This window comes from Coregonus lavaretus, assembly GCF_964263955.1.
Source record: "Coregonus lavaretus genome assembly, chromosome: 17".
NCBI lineage: Eukaryota > Metazoa > Chordata > Actinopteri > Salmoniformes > Salmonidae > Coregonus > Coregonus lavaretus.
In genome coordinates this window covers 43,518,500-43,544,308 of record NC_140004.1, presented here as the reverse complement: position 1 = coordinate 43,544,308, position 25,809 = coordinate 43,518,500, and the positions used below count along the sequence as shown (strand labels likewise).

General features: G+C 44.0%; 1 pseudogene across 1 annotated transcript; it reads left to right on the top strand.

Moving 5' to 3' along the window:
• Positions 1–102: 102 nt before the first annotated feature.
• LOC311144566 (protein prenyltransferase alpha subunit repeat-containing protein 1-like) lies at positions 103–24,352 on the top strand (annotated as a pseudogene). Its single transcript, XR_014615584.1, has 7 exons — positions 103–190; positions 4,617–4,786; positions 7,824–7,890; positions 10,216–10,320; positions 18,462–18,702; positions 21,314–21,681; positions 23,117–24,352. The product of XR_014615584.1 is annotated as a protein prenyltransferase alpha subunit repeat-containing protein 1-like (transcript).
• The last annotated feature ends 1,457 nt before the right edge of the window (positions 24,353–25,809 follow it).

Sequence of the window (25,809 nt, the reverse complement as noted above, 5' to 3'; positions counted from 1 at the left end):
GTGAAACCTGTTTTACACATGCGCACTTTGACTAGCCAAGTGTGTTCATTTTTAATGACCCGGATGAAATTGAGATAATTCGTTGACGTCATCAGTGCACAAAAATGGCAGAGTCGGAGAACGAGGTGGAGGTGTTGGTCCAGAGAGTTGTAAAAGATATCAATAACGCCTTCAAGAGAAACCCCAATATGTACGTATATCCACTTTATCGAAGATAACGACTACGATTAGCTAGCTACAATATAACATCAAATGAATCATTGCATGGTGCGCTAACGAGCTATATCATTAGCTAGCTGCATTATTATTCTAGCTAGAAGCTAACTAACGTTAGCCATTACAGATTGTTGGTCAGCTAGCTAACAGGATAAAAGGCTTGCCAGGGCAGCATAGGCTTGCAAAAATAGCAAGGGAGATAGCTAGTGTCTTTGCTTACATTGAGCCACAAATCGCAGAGGAAATATATTTGACTTTGCTGCGGAATTTGTTTGCAACTTAGGTAGTTAGCTATCTACAGTAGCTATTCATTAGCCAAGTAACGTTAGCAGAAAGCGCTTGTTTTCACCATATACAAGTCAGCCGAATAATGTTGGAAGAGTCACACATTCCTCGGCTTGCGACTCTCACATGCCATGTCATAGCAGGTTAGTTAGTCAGGGTTTCCCAAACTCAGTCCTGGGATTACCTGGGAACAGATTTCCAGACTCTAAATCACTTTTCGTGGTGTTTTTACAGTCTATGTCCAACAATGAAAAAAATAAAATATACAGTACCAGTCAAAAGTTTGGACACACCTACTCATTCAAGGGTTTTTCTTTATTATTACTATTTTCTACATTGTATAATAATAGTGAAGACATCAAAACTATGAAATAACACATATGGAATCATGTAGTAACCCAAAAAAGTGTTAAACAAATCAAAATATATTTTAGATTCTTCAAAGTAGCCACCCTTTGCTTTGATGACAGCTTTGCACACGCTTGGCATTCTCTCAACCAGCATCACCTGGAATGCTTTTCCAACAGTCTTGAAGGAGTTCTCACATATGCTGAGCACTTGTTGGCTGCTTTTCCTTCACTCTGCGGTCCAACTCATTCCAAACCATCTCAATTGGGTTGAGGTCGGGTGGATCATTGTCCTGTTGAAAAATAAATGATAGTCCCACTAAGCGCAAACCAGATGGGATGGCGTATCGCTGCAGAATGCTGTGGTAGCCATGCTGGTTAAGTGTGCCTTGAATTCCAAATAAATCACAGACAGTGTCACCAGCAAAGCACCATCACACCACCACCTCCATGCTTCACAGTGGGAACCACACATGCGAAGGTCATCCGTTCATCTACTCTGCGTCTCACAAAGACACAGCGGTTGGAACCAAAAATCTCATCAAATTTCCACCGATCTAATGTCCATTGCTCGCGTTTCACCAAAGCAAGTCTCTTCTTCTTATTGGTGTCCTTTTAGTAGTGGTTTCATTGCAGCAATTAGACCATGAAGGCCTGATTCACGCAGTCTCCTCTGAACAGTTGATGTTGAGATGTGTCTGTTACTTGATCTCTGTGAAGCATTTATTTGGGCTGCAATTTCTGAGGCTGGTAACTTTAATGAACTTATCCTCTGCAGCAGAGGTAACAATGTCTTCCTTTCCTGTGGCGGTCCTCATGAGAGCCGGTTTCATCATAGCGCTTGATGGTTTTTGCGACTGCACTTGAAGAAACTTTCAAAGTCCGGATTGACTGACCTTCATGTCTTAAAGTAATGATGGACTGTCTTTGCTTATTTGAGCTGTTCTTCCCATAATATGACCTTGGTCTTTTACCAAATAGGGCTATCAACACTATACCAACCCTACCTTGTCACAACACAACTGATTGGCCCAAACGCATTAAGAAGGAAAGACATTCCTCAAATTAACTTTTAACAAGGCACACCTGTGAATTGAAATGGATTCCAGGTGACTACCTCATGAAACTGGTTGAGATAATGCCAAGAGTGCGCAAAGGGTGGCTACTTTTGAAGAATCTCAAATATAACATATCTTTTGATTTGTTTAACACTTTTTTGGTTACTACGTGATTCCATATGTGTTAGTTCATAGTTTTGATGTCTTCACTATTATTCTACAATGTTGAAAATAGTAAAAATAAATAAAAACCCTTGAATGAGTAGGTGTTTCCAAACTTCTGACTGGTACTATATATATATATACTTTTTATTGTTTTTGCTCAGACAACTTGGGGGCCAAATAAAATTACCAGCTGGCCGCCAGTTGGGGAACTCTGATGTAGAGTGTATAATGCAGAGTGTAGAATGCAGAATGGAACTGGAATGTAACAAGCTTCTGTGTAGAAGCGTCCTTGACTGAGTGTTCTAAATTAGAAGTGGCCTACATTCTGTAACTCATTTAAGAACAGGGTGTGAATGCTTTAACTTTGATGTTGAACATTCCAGATCTTTTCTCTTTCATTTGCATCTCCTTGAGTTTTGACAGCCAGCTCAGAGCTCATTATAACGAGCCTATACAAATATTTCAAAGAAAGATATAAAATACTGCTGCTGTACACGGCACAACGGAAAGATAACTTTTCATTTGATGCACATATCAGTTATTTTATCCAGACCTTGGCTGTGACCCCACTGAATTCAATTCAAGGGGCTTTATTGGCATGGGAAACATACGTTTACATTGCCAAAGCAAGTGTAATAGATAATAAACCAAAGTGAAATAAACAATAAAAATGAACAGTAAACATTACACAAAAGTTCCAAAAGATTGAAGACATTTCAAATGTCATTATGTCTATATACAGTGTTGTAACGATGTGCAAATAGTTAAAGTACAAATGGGAAAATAAATAAATATGGGTTGTATTTACAATGGTGTTTGTTCTTCACTGGTTGCCCTTTTCTTGTGGCTACAGGTCACAAATATTGCTGCTGTGATGGCACACTGTGGTTTTTCACCCAATAGATATGGGAGTCTATCCAAATTTGATTTGTTTTTAAATTCTTTGTGGATCTCTGTAATCTGAGGGAAATATGTGTCTCTAATATGGTCATACATTTGGCAGGAGGATAGGAAGTGCTGCTCAGTTTCCACCTCATTTTGTGGGCAGTGTGCACATAGCCTGTCTTCTCTTGAAAGCCAGGTCTGCCACTCTCCAAGAGTGTCTCAGGGAGAGTTGGGACATGCAGAAAACACATTTCCAATTCACACATGCTTATTAATACACACTTGTACATGAAATAGGACAAATATCAGCAAGTACCTTAGCACCCACCAAATAATTATTATAATTTATTATTATCAAAATTAGAACATTGTCAGACCATGCCTGAACTTGTCTGATTGATTAACCTACATTTCTACTTTATAAGGTAAAGTTAAGAGGCAAATAACAAACATCTAAGCTTGATTTGTAGTGTCAGTGTGTATAATGTCGCATAGGCTTCTCCATCCCTCCGGTGTTATTGTAAGTGACCTGTGCAGTGCTTTGAGAATGGCTGTGTGTGTGTGTGTTTCCTAACACTGACCTGACTCATGCTGATGCATACTTAGACTACACACACACACACACCCTCAGTTAACATCCCACCCTTCTCCTGTGTCCCTCTCAGCATGTGCCAGAGCTGGGCTGTGTTCAGCATAACAACATTGTGGAACATTCCTCTCTAGCACATAGAATTAGGAATCACTTAAGTTCTATTTGTGACGTTTTGCGTACTATACATGACCCTACTGCGAAAGGGACTTGTGCCGCAGTTTAAGCCAAACCTGTTCTGCTGTGTGCTCACGGCGTAGACTCTCTGGAGATGCATGTGTGCAAACTAGGTCTCTACAAGGCTTGTCCCCCGTCCAGACCAGTGTTATGTTGGGCACCTGAAAGAGGCTTGTCCCCCGTCCAGACCAGTGTTATGTTGGGCATCTGAAAGAGGCTTGTCCCCCGTCCAGACCAGTGATATGTTGGGCATCTGAAAGAGGCTTGTCCCCCGTCCAGACCAGTGTTCTGTTGGGCATCTGAAAGAGGCTTGTCCCCCGTCCAGACCAGTGATATGTTGGGCATCTAAAAGAGGCTTGTCCCCCGTCCAGACCAGTGATATGTTGGGCATCTGAAAGAGGCTTGTCCCCCATCCAGACCAGTGATATGTTGGGCATCTGAAAGAGGCTTGTCCCCCGTCCAGACCAGTGATATGTTGGGCATATGAAAGCTCCTTCAACTAGAGACCTGTTTGAGCTAGATACAACCCTACCCCAGACAGTGAATAAAGCCTGTCCATTAGACTGGGGTGGAGGTTGTTGCTCCTTATTGCTGTGTGTGCTGGTCAAAATGTTTTTACTGTGCGTGTGAGTGAGCACATGCATGTGTGTTTTAAAGTAGCAGGCAGAAAAAGACGCCTGAGCAGAGTCCCCACAACAGTTTTTCAGGGGAAACGGAAGGTAAGTTGAAATACTGTATCCCTGAAAACTGGAAACATCCGATTTCTGCCGATCCTGCGGAGAGTGGAGTGTTTTTGTGTCCTTGTAGTGTTAGAGCAATGAGCATGCAGGTTTTTACACTCTCTCCCTCCCTCCCTCCCTCTCTCCCTCTCTCCCTCCCCCCTCCCTCTCCCAGTGATGAGATAGGTCTGATCCCGTGTCCAGAGGTCAGGTATAACCGCAGCCCCATCATGCTGGTAGAGAACAAGCTGGGGGTGGAGAGCTGGTGTGTCAAGTTCCTGCTCCCCTACGTCCACAACAAGCTAGTGCTCTACAGGCAGCGCAAACAGTGGCTGGACAGGGAAGGTAAGAAGGAGAATACTTTATTGTCCAGTTTCCTAACAGTCCACAGAAATGTATTTTTGCTTTTAATCCAACCCCTCCGAGAGAGACACACACACACACATTTCCCCCGAGGGGGTTGGAAGCACAGGTCCGCCATGATGCAGCTTTACCCTCTGGAACAGTTCAAGGTTAAGTGTCTTGCTCAAGGGCACAACGGCAGGAGATGGCATCAACACATTTTCATACCTGCTGCTTTTAGGACAGGGAATGTAACACCTTCTGTACAGCTGCTGGCTTTGGGACTCGCTGTAGATAGGAAGGGTTACTGTGCTCTGTAGATAGGAAGGGTTACTGTGCTCTGTAGATAGGAAGGGTTACTGTGCTCTGTAGATAGGAAGGGTTACTGTGCTCTGTAGATGGGAAGGGTTACTGTGCTCTGTAGATGGGAAGGGTTACTGTGCTCTGTAGATGGGAAGGGTTACTGTGCGCTGTAGATGGGAAGGGTTACTGTGCGCTGTAGATAGGAAGGGTTACTGTGCGCTGTAGATAGGAAGGGTTACTGTGCGCTGTAGATAGGAAGGGTTACTGTGCTCTGTAGATAGGAAGGGTTACTCGCTGTAGATAGGAAGGGTTACTGTGCGCTGTAGATAGGAAGGGTTACTCGCTGTAGATAGGAAGGGTTACTCGCTGTAGATAGGAAGGGTTACTGTGCGCTGTAGATAGGAAGGGTTACTGTGCGCTGTAGATAGGAAGGGTTACTGTGCGCTGTAGATAGGAAGGGTTACTGTGCGCTGTAGATAGGAAGGGTTACTGTGCGCTGTAGATGGGAAGGGTTACTGTGCTCTGTAGATAGGAAGGGTTACTGTGCGCTGTAGATAGGAAGGGTTACTGTGCGCTGTAGATAGGAAGGGTTACTGTGCGCTGTAGATAGGAAGGGTTACTGTGCGCTGTAGATAGGAAGGGTTACTGTGCGCTGTAGATGGGAAGGGTTACTGTGCTCTGTAGATAGGAAGGGTTACTGTGCGCTGTAGATAGGAAGGGTTACTCGCTGTAGATAGGAAGGGTTACTGTGCTCTGTAGATAGGAAGGGTTACTGTGCTCTGTAGATAGGAAGGGTTACTGTGCTCTGTAGATAGGAAGGGTTACTGTGCTCTGTAGATAGGAAGGGTTACTGTGCTCTGTAGATAGGAAGGGTTACTGTGCTCTGTAGATAGGAAGGGTTACTGTGCTCTGTAGATAGGAAGGGTTACTGTGCGCTGTAGATAGGAAGGGTTACTGTGCTCTGTAGATAGGAAGGGTTACTGTGCTCTGTAGATAGGAAGGGTTACTGTGCGCTGTAGATAGGAAGGGTTACTGTGCGCTGTAGATGGGAAGGGTTACTCGCTGTAGATGGGAAGGGTTACTGTGCGCCGTAGATGGGAAGGGTTACTGTGCGCTGTAGATAGGAAGGGTTACTGTGCGCTGTAGATAGGAAGGGTTACTGTGCGCTGTAGATGGGAAGGGTTACTGTGCGCTGTAGATGGGAAGGGTTACTGTGCGCTGTAGATAGGAAGGGTTACTCGCTGTAGATGGGAAGGGTTACTGTGCGCCGTAGATGGGAAGGGTTACTGTGTGCTGTAGATGGGAAGGGTTACTGTGCGCTGTAGATAGGAAGGGTTACTGTGCGCTGTAGATAGGAAGGGTTACTGTGCGCTGTAGATGGGAAGGGTTACTGTGCGCTGTAGATGGGAAGGGTTACTGTGCGCTGTAGATAGGAAGGGTTACTGTGCGCTGTAGATAGGAAGGGTTACTGTGCGCTGTAGATAGGAAGGGTTACTGTGCGCTGTAGATAGGAAGGGTTACTGTGCGCTGTAGATAGGAAGGGTTACTGTGCGCTGTAGATAGGAAGGGTTACTGTGCGCTGTAGATAGGAAGGGTTACTGTACGCTGTAGATAGGAAGGGTTACTGTGCTCTGTAGATAGGAAGGGTTACTGTGCGCTGTAGATAGGAAGGGTTACTGTACGCTGTAGATAGGAAGGGTTACTGTACGCTGTAGATAGGAAGGGTTACTGTGCTCTGTAGATAGGAAGGGTTACTGTGCTCTGTAGATAGGAAGGGTTACTGTGCTCTGTAGATAGGAAGGGTTACTGTGCTCTGTAGATAGGAAGGGTTACTGTGCTCTGTAGATAGGAAGGGTTACTGTGCGCTGTAGATAGGAAGGGTTACTGTACGCTGTAGATAGGAAGGGTTACTGTGCTCTGTAGATAGGAAGGGTTACTGTGCTCTGTAGATAGGAAGGGTTACTGTACGCTGTAGATAGGAAGGGTTACTGTGCTCTGTAGATAGGAAGGGTTACTGTGCTCTGTAGATAGGAAGGGTTACTGTGCGCTGTAGATAGGAAGGGTTACTGTGCTCTGTAGATAGGAAGGGTTACTGTGCGCTGTAGATAGGAAGGGTTACTGTGCGCTGTAGATAGGAAGGGTTACTGTGCGCTGTAGATAGGAAGGGTTACTGTGCGCTGTAGATAGGAAGGGTTACTGTACGCTGTAGATAGGAAGGGTTACTGTACGCTGTAGATAGGAAGGGTTACTGTGCTCTGTAGATAGGAAGGGTTACTGTGCTCTGTAGATAGGAAGGGTTACTGTGCTCTGTAGATAGGAAGGGTTACTGTGCGCTGTAGATAGGAAGGGTTACTGTGCGCTGTAGATAGGAAGGGTTACTGTGCGCTGTAGATAGGAAGGGTTACTGTGCGCTGTAGATAGGAAGGGTTACTGTGCGCTGTAGATAGGAAGGGTTACTGTGCGCTGTAGATAGGAAGGGTTACTGTGCTCTGTAGATAGGAAGGGTTACTGTACTCTGAAGGGCTATGCCTAAAACATTGGTTTCTAGAGAAAGGAAGAAGTTGTGGTCTAAGTCATATAAATTTAACTTTTGGGGATGTGGCAAAATCCTGTCGTTATCATTTTGGACTGAAATAATTTATTGTACCAAACAAAATGGGCATTATAGATGGCTTTACTTGTTTTTTAAATAATCAGTTGCTATAATCTGAGCTGTCTCTGTCTCTTCCTCTTCCAGCTCTGGTAGACATCACCTGCACTCTGCTGCTGCTCAACCCAGACTTCACCACTGCTTGGAATGTCAGGTAAGAACTCCGGCTCTGGGTTGTGTAAAGGCTATGATGTGTATATGTTGTGGCCACATTGAACACACAAGAATAAGCCCTCTAAATAGACCCACTCCATCCTCTCACTCCCCATTGGCTATACCAGGGGTGGGCAACATACGGGAGGTTTGAGTAAAAATTAGGGTTTTTGGGCGGGGGGGGATTATTATTTTGGGGTAAACACTCCAGGCCTCTCTTCAACATGTAAAACTAGATAGAAAGTATGTAGAAATTATAATGGACCTATACGTTTTGAAATAACTGCCAAGACGACGCCTAAGGGTCAGTACTCCCTTCCCCCTCTGAGGGGCCAAAATGGATCTCTCTGTTAAAGTATCCAGAGGACTGACTATTGTGACAAAATAATACTATATATCCATGTCTGGTTTCTATCTGAAACTTGTCCTCTGATGCTGTCTATATGGATGTATGATCTCTGTCGTAACTTGTGTCTGGACAGGGTGAATTCTGAATTACTATATGCAAAAAAGGTTTTATGATCCTCTCAGGAATTCTGTCTTATTTCACAGTGGTCTCATCCCCCGCACAAGCCTTAAAATGCTGGAGCTATCATATCTTGGGCAGCTATAGTCTGGATTAGTTTCTGCCTGATTGAGTTTAGATCAATCTGCTCAACTCAAGAGTATCGTGTAAATCATTCATTGACGTAAACAGGAGACTTGGTGAAAAATCTAGTTGAGTGATCTGATCTATAGTCGTACTACAGTCAGAATCTGACAAGGCAATGCATGGTACTGACCCAGATATGGCCCGTCGTTATCATCAGAGACTAGCAGCGGCCTCTCTCTTCCCTGCTTTAGGTTTCTGGTTGCCAAATGACACCCTATTCCCTATATAGTGTACTACTTTTGTAGGGAACAGGATGCCCATTTGGGACTCAGCCTCTCTCGACCCAGCCCAGCTCTGTTGGTTATTAGGGTTCTGTATGAGATCCAGTCACTGTGTCCTGCTGGCCTGTGACCTGCTTCTCTCTCTCTGCTGCTCTTTCATAGAAATATGGGCCCTGTGTAGCTCAGTTGGTAGAGCATGGCGCTTGCAACGCCAGAGTTGTGGGTTCGATTCCCACGGGTGGCCAGTATAAAAAAAAATTTTTTTTTTAAAAAAAGTACGTCGCTCTGGATAAGAGCTTCTGCTAAATGACTAAAATGTAAATGATGTCACAGTAGACTAGCCTGGCCTCGATGTTTGACTTGGTAGTTGATTCTTGTTTCAGGCAGTTATCCTCATCAGTGAGTTCGAGTTCATAAGTGCAGTTCATTTATATCAAGGGGATGCGAGACGTGAAGCAGCTGTTTTAAAATCCAGCTGTTTGTACCCTATTACACGTGATACCTTCAACTTGTGCTTACAGTTTTGGCCAGGAGATGGAGCTAAATATCATATTTTAACCATATGCGCTACAAAGGTTTAACATATATAACGGCAGTGTTATTCAACCTTCCTGGAGAGCTTTTGTTGGAACTCGGCACTAACACACCCAATTCAGCTAATCACTAGTCAAGGTGTTTTAGTGCTGGGTTGGAATATAAACCTGCACACACACCCTGTGTTGGTCTCCAGGACTTGGATTGAAGAACATTACAGGGAGGTATTTTAAGGGTTTGTGACTCTGGGCCGGTTTCCTGGACACAGACTAAACCTAGTCCTGGACTAAAAAGCTCAATGGAGAATATCAACAGAGTTTTTAGTCGAGGACTAGGCTTAATCTGTGTCTGGGAATCCGTCCCTGTGTGTGTTGGTGTCTCCAAACCTGTTGTTCTGTTGATGACATTTTCTTTAACACATTGCCCTGACTCCCAACACCGTCTACTGCCCTGAACCAATCAGCTCAGCTTAGTCTTCCCCCTGAGTGCAGAGTGGACCCAACACCGTTAAGACACAGGTCCTCCCTTCAAAGACAACACCCTGGTCAAATCATTCTGTCATACCAAATGCCGTATCCAACTGTCAAGGTCACGACCTAACCTGTGCCTGTTGTCTTGGATTAAACCAAGGCCTTCTTCCCCAAACAGAGAATATAACCTCAGTCAGCAGCGCTGCCATGGTGGATTTAGTCTGTGAGTTTTTGTATTTTTGACTAGACTCTGTCATCGAGCTCCTAACCCTCTTTGAGGCGTGTATGTGAGAGAGAGAGAATTGATCAGTTATTTTGGAAAGTTATTTTGTGGAGTGTTTCTTAAAACAAACACAAGTATGCAAATAGCATACACAAAACTACAATGCAGTAACAAAATATTCACATCAGGAGCATTGAGATAGTCTCTGTCTGTTCTGCTCTGGCAGGAAGGAACTGCTGCAATGTGGAGCCCTGAGTCCAGAGAGAGACCTGTACCTGGGAAAACTGGCCCTCACCAAGTTCCCCAAGAGCCCTGAGACATGGATACACAGGTAGGACTGGTCATGGGAGGGGTTCACGTTCGTTTTTAAATATTAAACTGTAACTGTTAGGGATTGGATGGAAAACGCGATACAGTTACATATCGGGATGGTATTTCTGACGATATGTCGTATCGTTTTGACGATATCGCAATATTAGTTTTGCGCTAGTTGGTTGTAACTGCACCAAAACAAAGCTATTTGTTTTCAGCTTACGGTGAGCAATATGTTTGGAACATCGAATCGCATTAAAATCACAGTATCAAATAGCAATACATATAGAGTCGTAGAATCGCAATACATAATTATCGTGATATGGAATCCTGAGGTCCCTGGCAATTCCCAGCCCTAGCAACTGTGACGATTTTTACGATGCACGTCTCGTCGCCAGTGGACCAAAATACACTATATATTAAAAAGTATGTGGACACCCCTTCAAATTAGTGGATTTGGCTATTTCAGCCACACCCGTTGCTGACAGGTGTATAAAATCGAGCACACAGCCATGCAATCTCCATAGACAAACATTGGCAGTAGAATGGCCTTACTGAAGAGCTCAGTGGCTTTCAATGTGGCACCGTCATAGGATGCCTCCGTTACAAGAAGTCAGTTCGTCAGATTTGTGCCCTGCTAGAGCTGCCCCGGTCAACTGTAAGTGCTGTTATTGTGAAGTGAAAACGTCTAGGGGCAACAACGGCTCAGCCGCAAAGCGGTAGGCCACACAATCTCACCGAACGGGACCGCCGAGTGCTGAAGCCCATATCACGTAAAAATCACCTGTCCTTGGTTGCAACACTCACTACTGAGTTCCCAACTGCCTCTGGAAGCAACGTCAGCACAATAACTGTTCGTCGGGAGCTCATGAAATGGGTTTCCATGGCCAAGCAGCCGCACACAAGCCTAAGATCACCACGTACAATGGCAAGCGTTGGCTGGAGTGGTGTAAAGCTCGCCGCCATTGGACTGTGGAGCAGTGGAAACGCGTTCTCTGGAGTGATGAATCACGCTTCACCATCTGGCAGACCGATGGACGAATCTGGTTTTGGCGGATGCCAGGAGAACGCTACCTGCCCCAATGCATAGTGCCAACTGTAAAGTTTGGTGGAGGAGGAATAATGGTCTGGGGCTGTTTTTCATGGTTCGGGCTAGGCTCCTTAGTTCCAGTGATGAGAAATCTTATCGCTACAGCATACAATGGCATTGTAGATGATGCTGTGCTCCCGACTTTGTGGCAACAGTTTGGGGAAGGCCCTTTCCTGTTTCAGCATGGCAATGTCCCCGTGTGTCTACATACTTTTGGTAATGTAGTGTACTTTAGTGCCTCTAAACTGATAGCATTTATAGGTTCCACTGTAAATATTCTCACTCACTCACGCACATAAATATAAAGAAAAACCTTTGAATGAATAGGTGTGTCCAAACTTTTGACTGATACTGTGTGTGTGTGTGTGTGTGTGTGTGTGTGTGTGTGTGTGTGTGTGTATGTATATAATATATATATATATATATATATATATATATATATATATATATATATATATATATATATATATATATATATATATATATATACACACACACACACACACAGTGGGGAGAACAAGTATTTGATACACTGCCGATTTTGCAGGTTTTCCTACTTACAAAGCATGTAGAGGTCTGTAATTTTTATCATAGGTACACTTCAACTGTGAGAGACGGAATCTAAAACAAAAATCCAGAAAATAACATTGGATGATTTTTAAGTAATTAATTTGCATTTTATTGCATGACATAAGTATTTGATCACCTACCAACCAGTAAGAATTCCGGCTCTCACAGACCTGTTAGTTTTTCTTTAAGAAGCCCTCCTGTTCTCCACTCATTACCTGTATTAACTGCACCTGTTTGAACTCATTACCGGTATAAAAGAAACCTGTCCACACACTCAATCAAACAGACTCCAACCTCTCCACAATGGCCAAGACCAGAGAGCTGTGTAAGGACATCAGGGATAAAATTGTAGACCTGCACAAGGCTGGGATGGGCTACAGGACAATAGGCAAGCAGCTTGGTGAGAAGGCAACAACTGTTGGCGCAATTATTAGAAAATGGAAGAAGTTCAAGATGACGGTCAATCACCCTCGGTCTGGGGCTCCATGCAAGATCTCACCTCGTGGGGCATCAATGATCATGAGGAAGGTGAGGGATCATCCCAGAACTACACGGCAGGACCTGGTCAATGACCTGAAGAGAGCTGGGACCACAGTCTCAAAGAAAACATTTACATTTACGTCATTTAGCAGACGCTCTTATCCTGGGACCACAGTCTCAAAGAAAACCATTAGTAACACACTACGCCGTCATGGATTAAAATCCTGCAGCGCACGCAAGGTCCCCCTGCTCAAGCCAGCACATGTCAAGGCCCGTCTGGAGTTTGCCAATGACTATCTGGATGATCCAGAGGAGGAATGGGAGAAGGTCATGTGGTCTGATGAGACAAAAATATAGCTTTTTGGTCTAAACTCCACTCGCCGTGTTTGGAGGAAGAAGGATGAGTACAACACCAAGAACACCATCCCAACCGTGAAGCATGGAGGTGGAAACATCATTCTTTGGGGATGCTTTTCTGCAAAGGGGACAGGACGACTGCACCGTATTGAGGGGAGGATGGATTGGAGGGAGCTGAAAGTCCGTATTGCCCAGCGACAGCCCCGAAACCTGAAGGATCTGGAGAAGGTCTGTATGGAGGAGTGAGCCAAAATCCCTGCTGCAGTGTGTGCAAACCTGGTCAAGACCTACAGGAAACGTATGATCTCTGTAATTGCAAACAAAGGTTTCTGTACAAAATATTAAGTTCTGCTTTTCTGATGTATCAAATACTTATGTCATGCAATAAAATGCAAATTAATTACTTAAAAATCATACAATGTGATTTTCTGGATTTTTACAGACCTACATGCTTTGTAAGTAGGAAAACCTGCAAAATCGGCAGTGTATCAAATACTTGTTCTCCCCACTGTATATACACACAAACACACTCTTGCACTGTACTCGACACACACACATACTACACTGACACTCCAACACATGCATACACACACACCCCCTATATTGCATATTGACGCCACGCACACTCACACATACACTCTTTCACCCTCTTCACACGATGCTACTATTCTGTTTATCTATCCTGATTGGCTAGTCACTTTTACTGCTACCTACATGTACATTTTACCTCGTACCCGTTGTTTTTATTTTGTGCCAATTTTCGTACTTTTTAACTCTGCATTGTTGGGAATGGGCTCGTAAGTGGGAGAGGGAGGGATGGGTGATGGAGAGAAAGAGGGTGGAGAAAAACTGAGGATAAGAAAGAGCGAGAGAAACAGGTAGGCACAGAAAGAGGGTGAGAGCGATGAGTTAAGAGATTTATTTTGAGAGACAGAGTGGACCAGGTCAGCCTACTTCGCACAGTTTACCAGCGAGCGGGAGCAAGGTTTTAACCTCACTCCCTGTCGGGAGGCCGTATAATCATATCCCATCAGATAGACACCCTGCCTGCCCCAAGGGAGCCTGGGAGATTAGTAGGGTCACGTGATCATCACTGCCCTGGCCTGGGTTTCATTCAGATTATTGGAGGAAGGAGAGGGAGAGAGGGCGAGAGAGGGAGAGAGGAAGAGGGGGAGGAAGAGAGAGAGGGGAGGGAAGAGAGAGAGAGGGAGGGAGGTAAAGGAGGGAGAGAGAGGGCGGGAGAGGGATGGAGAGGGTGAAAGATGAAGGGTGAGAAGAAAAGAGAGGGAAGGATGGAGGTTGAAGGAGAAGTAGAGATATTACCCCCTAACATCTGTGCCGTGCAAGGTCATGGCATGGCTGTTTTTGTGTGGGAATTGTGCTGCCTGCTAGTGAGGGGAGAGGAGGTTCCAGAGGGGGATTCCAGCAGCAGTGTGTTTACACCTCTAGCTCAGTGGTATTCCATGTCGGGATCTGTAGTGGGGTCGCCCAAAAAACTCAAACTAAAAGTTGTATGGGACAATATACAATTTTATTTTTTTTAAAATAATTAGAAAAATACAACTTATCGAGTAAATGTATTTATTGGTTTCTTTTCATTTTGATAAGAGATGGAAATCTATTGAATTGAAGGTTATTTGTTGATCAAATTAAAATGTACAATTTTGAAGGTTGTCGTTAGATTTGGGGTGGGGTCGCGATAATTTTTATTTGCCAAAGAAATGGGGTCCTCAGAAATTCTTGCGGGAAAAAAATTGGGTCCCCGCTGAAAAAGTTTGAATACCACTGATCTAGCCGTAGCATGTGAACAGAACAGGGATTATTATGTCATAGCAATGGAGGACGAACACATAGGTTTCATCCCAAATTGCATCCTATTCCCTATATAGTGCACTACTTTTGACAGGCTAAAGTAGTGCGCTATATAGGGAATAGGGTGCCATTTGGGACATATCCATGACCACGGTGAATGGTGGTTCCTACTTGACCATATATGGGCTGTCCCCGACAAAAAATATAAAGTAATCTGTTCTTTCAACTAATCAATTGGTCGAAATCTTCAAACGTATATTTTTCCATATATAGACACACCCGATGTCTTTTTAATAGAATCAACTATATATGCAATGAGCTTGTCTGATGCTTTAAGCGGACTGTTTGATGAAATAAGACACATATTACTCAAGAGGGGTCCAAAGATCAAGATAACCATCCTCCTCCCGTTCCTCCCGGCCTCCCGAGTGGCACAGTGGTCTAAGGCACTGTATCGCAGTGCTAGCTGTGCCACTAGAGATCCTGGTTTGAATCCAGGCTCTGTCGTAGCCGGCCGCGACCGGGAGAACCATGGGGCGGCGCACAATTGGCCCAGCGTCGTCCAGGGTAGGGGAGGGAAGGGCCGGCAGGGATGTAGCTCAGTTGGTAGAGCATGGCGTTTGCAACGCCAGGGTTGTGGGTTCGATTCCCACGGGGGGCCAGTATGAAAAATTATAAATAAATAATGTATGCACTCACTAACTGTAAGTCGCTCTGGATAAGATCGTCTGCTAAATGATTAAAATGTAAGATTGTAAAATGTTCCTACTGGCTTTCGCAGATTCTGCCTTTACTTGCAGTTGCCGGTACATGAGGAGTCGCCAATTTATCTTACCAGTTCTACCGATCTGTGTACCAGTTATGGTTTTCATATGCACATTTTGGTATCTCAAAATCATTGTCATGTGGTTTAATTGAAATTCTATCCAAATCTAAATGAAAATGATACAAACCTAAAAAGTAACTTCTATTGCCATGCCAACTATGTAAAATTAGCCCATAAAGCCAACAAATAAAAACATTGCAGCCTGCAGGTAGAAAATATCCAGACAAAAATAAATATCCTATGAAGCGCATTGGTTACGCAAGGTCTGTCTGCAACGAACTTGAAACATTGTATCAACTATTAACTTGGGTCCAGTTGCAACATTGTGTAAAATATTCTGGGCCCTCAGTGTTGGCTATTTTGCGCAAGGAATAAGAAGTAATCAGGTAGGCCTATTTAATGAGGTTTCCACTTTATCAGAGCATGACATTTTTCCCTTTCAGGTTGAGTGGCTATCGAACGGGGCTGGAAATATTTTTCAAATACATTGAGAAACTATGGTCAATCTCAATGGATGTAAAAACAGACTTTGTTTACTTGGTGTTTTGAGGTGAAGAAAATGTTTCTTTGAGAAGCTCCACAGGTCATTAATGGTGGTGAGTTAAGACAATCAGAAATACTATCAGATCCCCAAATTTGATACGCCTACATTTGCGCGCAGGCCAGTTAGCCTATAGGCCTACTTCTATGCGTAATAAGGAGCGGATCCTTACTCAACATTGACAGGAGCGCTCCAAACAAAAGACAATGACTAAATTGACAACTTGTATATGGAATGACATTTTTACATTTTAGACATTTAGCAGACTTACAGTTAGTAAACCAAAACTTGTTTCTCACAAGTGTAGCATAGGTTGTGCACTCTGCAAACAGTGTCCACTCTGACAATGAGAACGGTAAGACTGGAATAATATATTGAATGCATTAACAGAAATTATCGTAACCAATGATAGGAATGAAATTATAGGAATTAACGGTAAATGTACTACTGGTGATGCATGTAATGGGGGAATTGATAAGACCCTAACAGTCAAACGCAAACAATTCACACAATGAAGTTATGAAACAATGAACGTGCTGGAGAGAGAGGTGCATTGTGCATCTTAGCCACACTCCCCTTCTTCTTGGACTGTGCCATCCCCGTGGCCTCCACAATGGTTTAGTCCACTGAGATGGGCACGAATAAGACAGGTGTCTCGTGTGCCATTAAAAAACAGTCAAAAGTTTGGACACACCTACTCATTCTAGGGTTCTTCTTTATTTTTATTTCATCAAAACTATGAAATGACACATGGAATCATGTAGTAACCAAAAAAAGTGTTAAACAAATCAAAATATATTTTATATTTGAGTTTCTTTAAATGAGCCACCCTTTGCCTTGATGACGGCTTTGCACACTCTTGGCATTCTCTCAACCAGCTTCATGAGGAATGCTTTTCCAACAGTCTTGAAGGAGTTCCCACATATGCTGACCAATTGTTGGCGGCTTTTCCTTCACTCTGTGGTCCAACTCATCCCAAACCATCACAATTGGGTTGAGGTCGGGTGATTGTGGAGGCCAGGTCATCTGATGCAGCACTCCAACACTCTCCTTCTTGGTCAAATAGCCCTTACACAGCCTGGAAGTGTGTTGGGTCATTGTCCTGTTGAAAAACAAATGATAGTCCCACTAAGCCCAAACCAGATGGGATGGCGTATCGCTGCAGAGTGCTGTGGTGGCCATGCTGGTTAAGTATGCCTTGAATTCTAAATAAATCAGACCGTGTCACCAGCAAAGCACCCCACACCATAACACCTCCTCCTCCATGCTTTACGGTGGGAACTACACATGCAGAGATCATCCGTTCACCCACACCGCGTCTCACAAAGACACAGCGGTTGGAACCAAAAATCTCAAAATTGGACTCCAGACCAAAGGACAAATTTCCACCGGACTAATGTCCATTGCTCGTGTTCCTTGGCCCAAGCAAGTCTCTTCTTCTTATTGGTGTCCTTTAGTAGAGGTTTCTTTGCGCTTGAAGAAACTTTCAAAGTTCTTGAAATGTTCTGTATTGACTGACCTTCATGTCTTAAAGTAATGATGGACTGTCGTTTCTCTTTGCTTATTTGAGCTGTTCTTGCCATAATATGGACTTGATCTTTTACCAAATAGGGCTATCTTCTGTATACCACCCCTACCTTGTCACAACACAACTGATTGCCTCATACGCATTAAGAAGGAAAGAAATTCCACAAATAGACTTAGGCACACCTGTTAATTGAAATGCATTCCAAGTGACTAACTCATGAAGTTGGTTGAGAGAATGCCAAGAGTGTGCAAAGCTGTCATCAAAGCAAAGGGTGGCTATTTGAAGAATCTCAAATATAAATTATATTTTGATTTGTTTAACACTTTTTTGGTTACTACATGATTCCATATGTGTTATTTCAGAGTTTTGATGTCTTCACTATTATTCTATAATGTAGAAAATAGTTTTAAAAAATAAAGAAAAACCCTTGAATGAGTAGGTGTTCTAAAACTTTTGACCGGGTGGGTGGGTGTGTGTGTGTGTGTGTGTGTGTGTGTGTGTGTGTACACACACACACACACCGTGCATTCGGAAAGTATTTAGACCCCTTGACCTTTCCACATTAAGTTACAGCCTTTTTCTTAAATGTATTAAATTGTTTTCTACACACAATACCCCATAATGACAAAGCAAAAACCAACAGCCTATGACCAAACAATCGACGAGTCGAGTAATTGGGGTCAGCCCTAACCCCATATGACCCCCCATCTGACCAGCAAAGGGTTTAGCAGCCTGAGAATACTTTGGTTGCCCCATGTATACTGAGAAATGCCACGGGAGTTGATATTTCACTGAAGAAGCCGTCTTGTATTGATGTTACCATGTCGTTTTTGTGTCAAGCTCTGTTGTTGAACCCAGATGGTTAGGTTGTGGTTGGTTCGGGTGTAGGGCTGTTGTTTTGGAGCCAGCCGAGGGTGTTTGAGTGCGTGTCTCTAACATGTCCCCCGTGTTTCCAGGCGCTGGATACTACAGCAGGTGTTACGGGAGTGTTCTCCCCCCGTGCCGGACAGGAAGGAGCAGGGGGACGGTGATCGGCGTGACGCAGCAGATCGGATGCGTCTGAGTGAGCACCTCCACAGGGTCCTACACGACGAGATGAAGGTGTGTGCCGACGCCGCCGGCCGTTACCCTAGCAACTACAATGCTGGTCGCACCGTATTTGGGTCCTGCAGAACATGGCCCCGGGCAACCTCAAGGGTAGGAGTAGGACGAGATGGGCTCTACATCTGTCTCTCGCTCTCATTCTCTCTCATTCTCTCTCATTCTCTCTCCATTCTCTCTCTCTCTCATCTCTCTCTCTCTCTCTCTCTCTCTCTCTCTCTCTCTCTCTCTCTCTCTCTCTCTCTCTCTCTCTCTCTCTCTCTCTCTCTTCTCTCTCTCTCTCTCTCTCTCTCTCTCTCTCTCTCTCTCTCTCTCTCTCTCTCTCTCTCTCTCTCTCTCTCTCTCTCTCTCTCTCTCTCTGCCTCTCTCTCTCTCTCTCTCTGCCTCTCTCTCTCTCTCTCTCTGCCTCTCTCTCTCTCTCTCTCTGCCTCTCTCTCTCTCTCTCTCTCTGCCTCTCTCTCTCTCTCTGCCTCTCTCTCTCTCTCTGCCTCTCTCTCTCTCTCTCTCTCTCTGCCTCTGCCTCTTAAATATAGCCTATGTTAATTGTACATGGTCTGTGTTAAAACAAAAGCTCTTTCAATGTAACCTCTCTGTGTTCTAGTCAGGCAGGCAGCTAGCAGGTCTTCTACTGCCAGGAAGGTCGGGAATCCTGACCGACCGGCCACTCTGTGTCAGTCAGGAGTGTTTATAGTGTCTCCAGCCTCTCTGCCTCACGCCTCATCTCTCTGGCCTGTCACTGTGCTTTTTCACCATGAGGATAGGACCTTTCTGGTCCATTGAACTGATCTGGGGACAGCCAAGCCCCAAGGACTGAGCCCTAGGGATTTAAAGGTGTATGGAGAGTTTTTTGTTGTTGTGGCTCAGTGGATCCCAGTCTTGTTTTTAAGCCACAGTGGCATTCCCAGGATATGGAATGATGCTATGGTTGGACCAGGGATATAGAGCTATGGTAGGACCAGGGATATAGAGCTATGGTAGGACCAGGGATATAGAGCTATGGTAGGACCAGGGATATAGAGCTATGGTAGGACCAGGGATATAGAGCTATGGTAGGACCAGGGATATAGAGCTATGGTTGGACCAGGGATATAGAGCTATGGTAGGACCAGGGATATAGAGCTATGGTAGGACCAGGGATATAGAGCTATGGTTGGACCACTGAGCCACAACAACAAAAAACTCTCCATACACCTTTAAATCCCTAGGGCTCAGGGATTTAAACAGTGGTTGATGTGAGGAGTGAAATAGTGGTTGATGTGAGGAGTGAAATAAGTGTTCTTATAAGCCCAGACGTTTCTATATGCAATCCCGTGTGTAAGCAGACTTTTGATGGTTCCCACTAAAAAGAGGAGAATCCCAGCATTTCTCAGCTGCTCATATTTAGCACATGCTTCGCTATTAAACCGAATTAGCCTACCCGGCATCATCGAAAATGAACTGGCTGGAATGTGGCCTCCATGTGCTATTCTATTACATACGGATGACGTCTTTTTCCCCTGATCCTGTCCATTTGATAATGGGCCATTCTAAATCAAAAACTGATTTTACATATTAGTAAAGACAAGATTACATTGAGAATAGTCTGATAGGTGAAAATGTGATCATTTGATAAGAGAACAGCTTTGCAGCCTGAGGCAAGGAGCAGATGGGCAAGCTTTTTTTTTTTCAACTTTCTGAAATCATCAGTCGCCTGTAGTCGCATCATGCAGCCCATATATGTTTTGATTTCTAAGATGTTCCAAGGTTTGTATCATTCACAACTAAAGTTGTCAAATAACTCTAAATCTAGCATATAGGATCTGTTTCAAATGATCACTTTTACTTTCAACATAGCCACTTCATATGTGCCCTAGGTCCGGAATGGCAAAAATATCCTTTCTATTTTATTCAGTTATATTCTTCTTACTATAAAATCATATAATATAAAATAATAGCACAGGACTTATAAGCATATCTTGTCAGCTAAATGAACAAGCCTACGGCATGGCGCGTAGCCAGATAACAACATACAGTAGGCAAACTCATATTCTGTTCTTCTGAAATTGATTTATTGTGATATTGGATATTAAATAGATTTTTAGACTTTTATTTTTATTTATTGTCGATGTTCCAAAGGTGCATCAGCGGCTTGGATGAGTGGAGGCTTGGAGATGCTAAACATGTTTATGTTAATTTCACGGTCAGTTTTATGCATTACAATAACTGGCTGACAAAATGTAATGACCGCCACGGCCCTAACCACGCCCTTCTCCGATGCTGGTTACAAAGCGGTACTTATTTAAATTAGGTAAGAGAATATCATGTTACCATTGATGTATTAAAATGAGAGAGTTAGGGTGATGTCACCCTATCTCCTTAATAATCCTACCTCCTGATCCAAGTGTTTTGATATGGTGGACCAGTAACTAAATGATTAAACTTTATCAATATAGAAGCAACAGTAATTTTTCATAATTTGGTCATCATACTTTGATCTGGTTTCATCCAAATATCATCAAATGTAATCTTTAATTTCCTTCTCTTTTCTGTGAAGTTGCTATTGTATTCTGCTCCAGTATAATGCTGTGCCCTCCGCTTATAAAAACCTCCCATGTGAATGAAACTGTGAATGAAATCGCCCATGATGATGAACTTACCATGAGATGAATGGTTATGCATATGGTAAGTGCTGTGCTGTGCTGTAAGACCTCATTTTTCCTCCTTCCAGGTCCTCCATGACGAGCTCTCCTCTATGCGTCAGTGGGTCTCCATGCACGTGTCGGACCACAGTGGCTTCCACTACCGCCAGTTCCTGCTCAAGGCCCTGGTCAGGGAGCTCAGCCAGTCCCTGTCCTCCTCCTCTCCCCAGCACTACCATCCTCAGCCCAGCTCTAACCCTAGCCATAGCCCCCACACAGCCAACCCCCACCACCAGGCCAACGGAGAGGCCACAGCAGCAGCCCCCTGCCCCTCTCCCCCCTCCCCAGAGGACCTGGCCTCGGTGCCGGCAGTGCCCCAGCTCTTCCACCAGGAGGTGGAACTATGTACTGACCTCATCAAGTCTTTCCCCGGACACGAGACACTCTGGTGTCACAGGTATGAGCCTACAGGACAATATCACCACAGACAAAAAGGGAAACCCAGACACGTCACGGGTATAAATCTGAAGCATGCGTTTAGAACTTCGACTCCCCACCAAATATGGTCCAGTGGCGGGAAGTGGGAGAAGATGGAGCTAGATAAAACTTGGCCGGCATTCTGCACATTTTGTAATCAATCAAACATTTGATCTCAATACCATTTTCTGTTCCCAAAACTATAATCTGTTACGAAAAGTATTGCATTTTTTAGGAGTGCAAGGGTGAATTGAGTTATTGCACACACACACACGTCAGAGTAGGCGTTCCATAATGGAAATGTGCAAATAAATGCTAAAACACGCCAATAGGATCTCGCTAGCTCGTGCATGGCTGTGCCCACCTCCTTGCTTGTTCTACGAACTATGCTTCATTTGCTTCCATTGGAAACTACGCCAGTGATAAATCTTGGGTTAGTGATAAGTGTCTTTGATATTACGGTCACTCAACCTGGGACTACAATGTTAGCCAACCACAGAACACATTTTATATTGACACGCTCTGGCATCACAGGCAGGAGCATACAGGAACTCCACGTCGCTTTATCTAGGGTGTAGCCTAACTCCAGCCTTAGTCATAGACACTGTCTCACTACCTTCAATATTGGTGGCAAATGCTTTATTATGCCAATCATGTTTATTCTCAGTTAGACCATGACAATGTTCTCAGGAGTGGATGTGATGTGATGGGATGTGTTGATGGGCCGTTATCATGACATTGATGTTGTTTTGCTGTGGAACATAATTTATTCTTCTAGAGGGGAAGAACAGTGAGGGAGAACGGAGCGAGAAGAGAGGGAGAGATTAAGACGAGAGAGCAAGGGAGAGGGATAACAGAGAGAGATGGACAACAGAGAGAGGGGGAGAGAAGGAGAAGATATGTTTTGCCCCTGGGCTGAAGACCTGCTGCACAGTAGAAAGTGTTTATACCTGACCAGCTTTGTTGTGATAGGGAGAAGTGAGGGGTGCCATGGCAACAGTGTTCATATCCTTGTTGATTGTGCGAGACTGATATATACCTCTTAGGTTTTAAATATATATATATATATATATATATATATATATATATATATATATATATATATATATATATATATATATATATATATTTTTACATCACAGCAGTTGTACTACACCTCAAATACTTTATTAAAAAGGATATTGTTTTTTAGCTTACATAGTTTTGTATCTTTTCTCCCTTAAAAACAGTTTTTTTTTTTTTTAAAGCTTCACATTCCCTCCTTAAAAACAGTTTTTTTTTTTTTTTAAGCTTCACATTCCCTACAGATAAATAATAAATCACCTACAAGGCTTTGCAGTGTAGCCTACTGTATCACATGAACATGATTCTAGTCCAATGCTCATGCGGTATTTCATAACCACTATCTTCTCAAGGCGACTCGTCTTCTATCTGTGGCTCAACTGGAGGAGGGACCACGACCACCACAACGGCCAGGGCTTTGACAGAGAGTCTCCCCAGCCGAACCACACCGACACTGGGCTGAGCAGCCACCCTCACACAGCCTGCCCTGGAGGTGTGCGTCTAGACAGGGTGCAGCGCAGGAATGGACAGGCTCGGGAGGGTCAGGATGCCATGGAGGTGGACGTGGTGGATGTCGGTGTCCCGGACCCCCGCGACACCAAGCGTCTGAAGAGGGGTCCCCCTGGCCCCTGTCCCCCTGCTCTGCCCTCAGAGCACAGCTTCGTAGCCAGTGTCCTGGACGGCTGCCGCTCCCCCGAGCAGGGACGCTTCGCCCTCGCATACAGGAAGTGGCTGGACTCTGTGATTGGTCAGTGAGATATAGACTGACTCGGTCATTGGTCAGTGAGAGGAAACACTTCCTGTTCCATTAGGGCGAGAACTGCTAAAAACTGTCCCTAGATCAGCGTCTAGTGGCTGGTCAATTCATGCTATTCTTCAAGACTCGGGAAGGGGGCTGGGGGTCTCTGATAGGTCAAGTTATTTGTGGCCCCTCCCACCCTCCTGGAAATGGCTGGACTCTGATTCATCCGCAGAGCTTTGTCTGAGCCAATCCCCCTTCGGAATGGAAATCTGAGAAGGGCTCTGCTCTGGCAGAGTATGGCTCCTTGGCCTGTGTGTCGGTTAGTAGCCTTATTTCAGGTCTCTCTCAATGTTAGGGACTAGAACAACCATTCTGTCAGTCGTTTTAGTTTTTTTCACTTATGAGATTCATTCATCATGTGACCTTTGCATCATTCCTTTTGTCTTCCACTAACTGTAGCAGAATAGCCTATGTGAAGCTGCCATGGTTATAGGTTATCCATCAGTCATCTTGTCGTTATCTAGTCAGTTCTGCAGAATTAAACTACTGACCACTGTGAGATGAGCAGTGCAGCAAATTATTAATTGTCAGCATACAAAAACAAAGAACGAAAAACTAGCCATAGTGCCCTGGTCAAAAGTAGTGCACTATATAGGGAATAGGGTGACATTTGGGACCAAAAGTAGTGCACTATATAGGGAATAGGGTGCCATTAGTCTTTGTTTCACCCTCTTAGTGGTACTTACTCTTTAGTGATACCTGGGATTGTATTCACAAAGTGTTATATTACAAGTACTTATATAGGATCAGTTTGGCCCTTTCGATCATAATGGTTACTATTACAGTGGGGGAAAAAAGTATTTAGTCAGCCACCAATTGTGCAAGTTCTCCCACTTAAAAAGATGAGAGAGGCCTGTAATTTTCATCATAGGTACACGTCAACTATGACAGACAAATTGAGGAGAAAAAATCCAGAAAATCACATTGTAGGATTTTTTATGAATTTATTTGCAAATTATGGTGGAAAATAAGTATTTGGTCAATAACAAAAGTTTCTCAATACTTTGTTATATACCCTTAGTTGGCAATGACACAGGTCAAATGTTTTCTGTAAGTCTTCACAAGGTTTTCACACACTGTTGCTGGTATTTTGGCCCATTCCTCCATGCAGATCTCCTCTAGAGCAGTGATGTTTTGGGGCTGTCGCTGGGTAACACAGACTTTCAACTCCCTCCAAAGATTTTCTATGGGGTTGAGATCTGGAGACTGGCTAGGCCACTCCAGGACCTTGAAATGCTTCTTACGAAGCCACTCCTTCGTTGCCCGGGCGGTGTGTTTGGGATCATTGTCATGCTGAAAGACCCAGCCACGTTTCATCTTCAATGCCCTTGCTGATGGAAGGAGGTTTTCACTCAAAATCACATGATACATGGCCCCATTCATTCTTTCCTTTACACGGATCAGTCGTCCTGGTCCCTTTGCAGAAAAACAGCCCCAAAGCATGATGTTTCCACCCCCATGCTTCACACTAGGTATGGTGTTCTTTGGATGCAACTCAGCATTCTTTGTCCTCCAAACACGATGAGTTGAGTTTTTACCCAAAAAATTATATTTTGGTTTCATCTGACCATATGACATTCTCCCAATCCTCTTCTGGATCATCCAAATGCACTCTAGCAAACTTCAGACGGGCCTGGACATGTACTGGCTTAAGCAGGGGGACACGTCTGGCACTGCAGGATTTGAGTCCCTGGCGGCGTAGTGTGTTACTGATGGTAGGCTTTGTTACTTTGGTCCCAGCTCTCTTGCGTGGAGCCCCAGATCGAGGGAGATTATCAGTGGTCTTGTATGTCTTCCATTTCCTAATAATTGCTCCCACAGTTGATTTCTTCAAACCAAGCTGCTTACCTATTGCAGATTCAATCTTCCCAGCCTGGTGCAGGTCTACAATTTTGTTTCTGGTGTCCTTTGACAGCTCTTTGGTCTTGGCCATAGTGGAGTTTGGAGTGTGACTGTTTGAGGTTGTGGACAGGTGTCTTTTATACTGATAACAAGTTCAAACAGGTGCCATTAATACAGGTAACGAGTGGAGGACAGAGGAGCCTCTTAAAGAAGAAGTTACAGGTCTGTGAGAGCCAGAAATCTTGCTTGTTTGTAGGTGACCAAATACTTATTTTCCACCACAATTTGCAAATAAATTCATAAAAAATCCTACAATGTGATTTTCTGGAGAAAAAAAATCTCAATTTGTCTGTCATAGTTGACGGGTACCTATGATGAAAATTACAGGCCTCTCTCATCTTT